Source organism: Gekko japonicus, unplaced genomic scaffold (genome assembly GCF_001447785.1).
Source record: "Gekko japonicus isolate JY-2015 unplaced genomic scaffold, Gekko_japonicus_V1.1 scaffold697, whole genome shotgun sequence".
NCBI classification, from domain to species: Eukaryota; Metazoa; Chordata; class Lepidosauria; order Squamata; family Gekkonidae; genus Gekko; species Gekko japonicus.
The window spans coordinates 807,118-814,439 of record NW_015160230.1 but is presented as its reverse complement, the minus strand read 5'-3'; positions in this window follow the sequence as shown (position 1 = coordinate 814,439).

Here is a 7,322-nt window from a genome sequence, read left to right as displayed (position 1 = left end):
CAGGAATGCTGGCTTGTAGCAAAAAGGCTGGGAGTGATAGGGGAGGGTAAAAAGTCACCACTGTTTTCCCCCAAGCCCTAGTATTTTATCTGTTCTAGTGTTGATATTTTGGTCTGTTAAATCAAACACAAAAGGACTTTTATGGCTGTTAAAAGCTAATAGATACACAGTACAATCCTAAACCAAGTTACCTCCTAAGTATATTGAAGGAAGGGAAGGTGGCATGGTATAGCCCAATCTTGTCAGATCTTGGAAGCTAAGCAGTGTCATTACTTGGGAGACCACCAAGGAAGACTCTGTAGAGGAAGGCAATAGGGGCACCTCTGCTTCTCACTTACCTTGAAATCCCCTTGGTGGGGTCACCATAAGTTGGCTGTGCCGCTGTGACATGACGGTCCTTTACATACACACACGTGCACTGAAGAATGTGACTGTGCTTAGGCATTTTTGGACTCAAGCTGCATCCACATATTGTTGGGGGGTTTTGCTATCATTGTGCTATAACCATTCACATCTGTATTTCCTGTGTGAACAAGACAATTCTGTTGCGGATAATTGCTATAGTGAAACAATAGCACAATATCCAACAGTGTGCGGATGCAGTCTAATAATACTTGGCATTTATTCAGCACTTCAGTATTTAAAGTATATTGAGTACATTATCTTGTTGAACTAAGATAACCTCCATATACAAAGGCAGCAAACCTCTCAGCAGTAGTGCTGGGAGACAGCAGGAGGAGGGGGCCTTGGACTCTATGCTGTTTGCCCTCCAGTGGCAACTGGTTAGCCATTGTGTGAAACAGGATACTAGACTTCATGGACCACTGGTCTGATCTAGCAGGGCACCTTTTATGTTCTTGGTCTTGTTGTACTTTAAAGATTAATCCATTTACTGTGTCCAACAAAATGGGCTCTGGTCTAAGAAAGTGTACGCCATAGTAAACTTGTTAAGTGTTACAAAACTTGTTATTTTGGTTGCAACAGATTAACATGACTGGCATTATTTTGTTTAGTCCTTACAACAGCCCTATAAGGTAGGTCAGTAGAGATGAGGTACAGGCAAGAGTGGCCTACCATGCCACCTGATGTCTTCAACAAGTGCCCCTCAGCTCATAGCTCATTCTCTCCTGTCTAGAGCCATTGCCTTAGATGCCAATATAGCCCATAAAAATTTATGCCATGATAAATTTGCTGAAGGTGACAGAAGACTTCCAAGTGTGTAGAGATATCTCTGGTATGGTACATATATGAAGTTCCCACACACACCCTTGATGCAATATTCTGCAGCCATCAGTGCTGCACAGTGATTGCTGGTGTAAAAATCACCATCTGCAGCAAAACAGCATTTAGTATGAACCACCTCTTGTGCTAGGAGTATAGAGAACCTGCAGTGATCTGAGATAAAGGCATTTATAACCCCCTGTCCCAAGTAAAGAGAGCTTACTTCCAGCATAAATTATGTGGGACTGCAGCCAGAGCGTCTGCTAGGCAAGAAATGCATGTGTCGGAACTGCTGCCTCTCCTTGGCCTAATGCCTGGGGGGAGCTCTATAGGGAAATGGCGCAAGCATTCCTGAGCACGCCATATCAACTCAGCCAGTCTGGATCTTCTGCCACAGTGACAGAAAGCCCCCTTGGGTTTCAGAAGAATTGCAAGCCAGGGGGCCCTCTCTATCCTGGAAAGCTTTTTGCTGCTCCACACACACACCCTCCGCCATGTGTAGATCAATATCTTGTGTGCCAGCCAGCATCCTCCCGTCCAGCCTGTACAATGAATTCATCCATCACTTTGCTCTTTTCCTAATGAATATTTTCTCCCCTGTAACGGCTGTTGCTAAAGTCTCTGAACGGCAATATTTCTCCTTCAAAATGTCGCTCCCTTTACAGGTTAAGGTGGAGTTTAATACCAGCAATTGTTCCTATGTCTTCTAAGTGAGATCTTCCTCCCCCAAACCCCACCCTTATTGTACCCCTTTTCTGAGCCCTCTTTAAAAGGGGGTGCCTCCTGAGAAATTTTCTGTTGTTGAGAAAGGATTTCAAATCAAGCTACTCTCGAAAAACCATGTGAAATTTCAATATTGCAATATGTGGAGGGGCTTCCTGTTCAAATGCCCTGGTTGGATTACCCACCTAAGGAGTAATTATCCAGGGAATCTCTGGCTCACCAATTTGCTTAATGAAGAAGGCAATGCTGGCCAGTACTGAGACCTTAGTTTTTCACATGTAGATGAAATCTACACTAAGACAGTTGTAGCCTGGCTTCTTAAAATCAATGCCTTGCTGTAGCCCACATCCCAACAGCTGCCTGAGCTGTGAATTTAGAAAGGGGTACTTTATGTTAGAGATGAAGATGACTAAGAGAGCATATGCTAGAGGCTTACAAATTTAGGCATGGTGTGGGGGAAATGTAGAGTTTTCACCTCTCTCATAACACTAGAACTACAGGTCACCCACTGAAAATGACTGATAGCAGATTCAGGCCAGACAAAAGGCAGAACTTCTTACAATTGTATAATTTGATTGCTGCCACCACTTCTTTATATGCCATTAAAAAATGATTAGACAAATTTATGGAGGTCTGGCAAACACTCTTTTGTTGCTCCAGTTTCTGATAGTCATCTAGTCTGCCTTTTGAAATAACAGATTTTACTCACCACTGTCATCCCACAATCTCTTAAAGCCAGGTCTCAGGAACAATTGACAGGTATGCCACCTTGTTTCAGTGTTGAAAAATCCTTTCATTTGGTGATGTTTTGGCTGTTATCCTACCTTGATTTATTTATTTAAAAATATTTTTAATTGAAGGACTATATTACTTACAACCAAAAAAGTACATAAATTGTATATAACATCATCTAATGTTTAAAGTATATCAATTCAACTTATGGGTCCTTACATTATATTTATCTCTCTTTACATAAGTGGTGTTCTTCTTTTTTCATTCTTTCAAAATGATAATTAATTATGCATTGAAACATACATGATAATTATTGGCTTCCTAAGTTCCAGCATCTTCTATCTTCTGTTATAATCTGATATTACAGTTGATTGACTAGTAAGGTATACATTGGAGCCCAGAAAACCATTAGGTCTATAGCAGCTTACAATGTAAGCTAGGGGAGAGCCTTCTCCCTCAACCTCATGACCTACAATATGAGAGCACATACCTGTCTGCTCCCCAGGCCTCCCAGCCCCCCAAACTTTATATACATCGAGCTGATAAATATGTAGCTTGCTATTGTGATAGAACATTACAAAATTACATCAAGCTCTATTTCACCATCCTCTGTTTCTTCAGAAACATGAAGCTTGCGGCTTTTAACTGGCGTCAATGGTGAATGAGTCTTCCTTTTTACAGCTCGAATTTCAGCTTGCTCTATTGAGGCAAACCTAATGCAGATAACAAAGCTGATCCAGGAACAGAGTCATATGCAATATATTGAGTTTGCTGATATTCCACAAACATTTTACCTGACCGCAACCAATGGTATTTTATACCTGCTGCCTGGAGTTTAGAAGTAATAGGTTTTAAGTCTCTTCGAATCCTAAGCATTTCTGGGGGAAGGTCCGCAAATAAAAGTATTTTGCTTCCATGAAAATCCAAGCCGCTCTGCTGACGTGCTTCCATCAAGATTTTCCTTTTAGTCCGATAGCCTGCCAGCTCCACCACTATGTCTCTGCCAGAAGGGGCAGCCTGGGAAGAATCTGTTGTTTTACCTACTCGGTAAGCTCGCAGTATCAGTGGTATCACTCCCTCCTCTAATTTTAAAGAGGTAGCCAGCCAGGATACCATGAAAATGGAGAGGTCAGTTGTTGCTTCGGCATTTGATGAAAACCCGCAAAATTTCAAGTTTTTGTCTCTTATGCGAGACTCCAACATCGTGATTTTTTCTCTAGACCAACTGTCTTGAGAGGAGGTTCCAAGCTTTTTTTCCAGCTTTTTTTCCAGGGAGGCGGTTTTCTGTAATGCTTCTTCTGCTTTTTGAGCAGTTTGCTTATATTGAGGCTCCAATTCCTAGAGGTGATATCATATCCATCATATCTTGCCTCAGCTCCTGACGCTGTCTCCCCAATGCTTCTAATAAGAACTTTGGTGTGAGGAGAGAGTAAGCAGTATTTGTATCACCATTGCCTGAAGAAGCTGAAGAGGTGCTGGCAAATTCAGCCGATACAAAAAATTCCTTTTGCAAAGGAGCTCCCCGACATTCTTTTGATTCTTTTTGCCCTTAGAAGCTTTAGGCGGCATATTTTAGGTCAGGTTTGTTTGAAAATAGTCAATTAGAGTTGATTTAAGAGCAAGAGGAATGGGAGCAGCCGGTAATGGCTTCTGGTCAGCACGCGATCGAAGCCACGACCCCCCTGTTATCCTACCTTTGAGGAGCCAGGAAAAGAGAGGTGCAGGTATGCAGGATTTTGCAAAGCTATATTTTAAAAAAATGAAAACAACCTCAAATACTTGCAAAGAATATGGCAACAATTCATCACCATATAATACCCCTGATAACAAAGGCAGCATCTTAGTTGCCCCCTCTCCAATCCTGTTGTCTTTCTCCCCACTTGTTCCTTTTGTTTTTCTCCTTTATGAAGGAGGGGGCACAATTTTGGGATATTCTAAACTATGTATTATAAAATCAACAAAACAAGTAAAAAAAACCCCAGGATATCCTTCACAGATATCCTTCTCCACCTTCTTTTCCTGGATGTTGGTATGCACACAGAATACTGTTAGCAAAACTCTTTACAGTCCTGAGAACTATACAGTATACTTTTTTTAAAAAAGCTCAAGTACTCCTGATGTTGCTTCCAAAGGGTCAAGTAATATTGGTTCCTGTTAACACTAATAGCTCTTGAGGCCAAAGAGGCAAGACAAATTATAAGTGGCCAATTTTCAAACAGCAAACCCAGTCTGAAGCAGCATGATTTGTTAAATTGTCTGCGGGACTTGGAGGAGGCAAACCTGGGCTTAGTTCCCAGCTCAGTTATAAAGACAGTTGAATAGACTTTGGCATTATCACCAGCTCAGCCTTAGTTCCCAAATGGGAATAAAACTGACCCAGTATAATCAATATCAGAAACATCTCTCTCTCGGTCTCTGTGCCACTGGGATTCCATGTGTACTCCTGACTCAATAACTACTGTTTTGTTGATGCTCTTGGCACCCCAGACCAGAATTAGTTTGGGAAGAAAGAGCTCCCAGTCTCCCTGTAAAGCTGCATGAGGTAGAGAATGGAGTAGACACAATAGCTCTCAATCACAGAGCAAGGAGGCTGAAAGTATGCTCGATACCTATGCATGTCACAAGTAAGCATCCATGAAGTCCTGCAGAAGCCTGAAAAAATCAAGTTCGAAGAAACAAGGAAGCTTCTAGTCCTCATTATACAGAATAACTTAAGATGGTCATGGAACTCGCTAACAGCTCATAAATCAGAGGTAAAATTATGGAAGCCAATACAGTCCTTTTGTTTAATTTACGTATCTTACCTCCCACCACCCTGGCTCCTTTTCATACATACATATACTGCTCTCCAGTAGCTCTGAAACCCAGTCCCCCCCCCCCCGCATTCTATAGTCCATAAGGGGTAAAAAATAACAGATTAAATGAATTTTTAGTCTACTACATTTAAATCAGCATTCTTTATTTTGGTAGTTGTTTATATGGCTGTCTTGCGCACAGTTCCAGAAAATAAGTACCATGGATCAGTGTGACCAAAGCTGAAATCCCCTACTCAGGGATCCTGGATCACTAAGTCATCTTGGACTAGTCATGTTTATGCTTTCCCACTCCACTCATCTCAAAGGGTTGTTGAGAAGATAAACTGAGATAGCCCCAGTTTGTGTGTGGCACCTGTACTTAGGAAGGACAGGACATTAAGGCAGGAAACTACAGATCCCTTACTTGTTCATTACTCAGATAAACTTCTAGCAGTTTTGTACATCTACTTCAGGAAGTGTCTGGATTTGGCTAGTACAGTCCTCTTTCCCACCATATCTAGCAGTAGGAAAAGGCTCAGGCTGAGTATGGAGTCCATATTATGGACAATCATTTATCTGCAGCAATGGGAGCTACTGCCCCATAACTATTACTAAATTACTATCTAGTGATAATTTCATTTAAGTGTAAGGAAGACAAGGTGGATTGATTTAAGTCAAGGGAATACAAAATTATATAAATCACAATTTAAATCACTACATTAAAAAAAATTAAAACCATTGATGCAAATCAAGATTTCCATTTTGAAATCCATATATGTCCTGAACAAACATGCATATTGACAACTAAGTAGGACCTTTATAAAACCTGGGAACATAGTTAAAAAGTGTTGGCTTTGCAGCCCAAGTGGCTTTTTCACCACAGAACTGTCTGCTTAAAGTGGAATTTCCTGTCACATGTAGTTCCATGATTCTTTTTACTCTTTCCAAATGAAGCCATAGGGGGCTGCCATTTAAAGACAGCAGGCAGGGATAAGCGTTAACCCTTTCCTCTTTTGCTGCTTTCCTCTGTCATCTCAACAAAGCTGCCTTTACTTACCACACAAGCTGTAAAGTTTTCCCTGGGGTGGTAAACACAGGTTAATAAAGACCCAAAGGGAAAGAGATAAAATTGTCCCTCTTCCCCAACATGTCCTCTCTTTCAAATCACAGCACCAATTGCTGCATTTTGTAAAAAAGTTAAATCAAATTTAAAAATTTAAGGACAGCTGATCTACATATGTGTAGCTCTGTCCTAAGAGATTAATTTCTGCTTGGCTCTCTGCACATTAGGCAACATCACTTGTGTGAAGGCTGAGGCTGCAATTCTAGGCATGCTCATTTGGAGGCAAGTCCCACAGAACAAAGTGGGGCTTACATCTGAGTAAGCATGTTTAGGATTGGGCTCCAACTAGTGCCCAACATTTTCCAGAAGGAAAAAGTGATAAGATACTTGGGTGGGGGGCAGTGTTTTGCAATTAAATGAAAAGTTACTGTCCATGTTTTTGGTAGGCAGTGGCAAATATAACTTGCAATGAAACCTACTACAAAGCTCAGTGTACTGATACACTAGAAGAATAAGATGGTTCACATGGACTCAGCAGATGATCCTTGTGAGATACAGGATGGCATCTCCTGGATCCCAATACATGCGATTTGCTGGTCACTGGTTCCAGCAGAGAGCTCACAAGAATCTATACATGACTTGCTGTGTCATTTATAATGCTTATCCTCAGTAGTCAGATTTTTTTTTTCTATGCTGCTCTTTTTTAATAGAAAAAAGAAGCATTTCACATGCTTAGGCTTGCCAAGTCTCCCCCCACCCCCGGGCCACCAGCGGGGGATGAGGGCAGG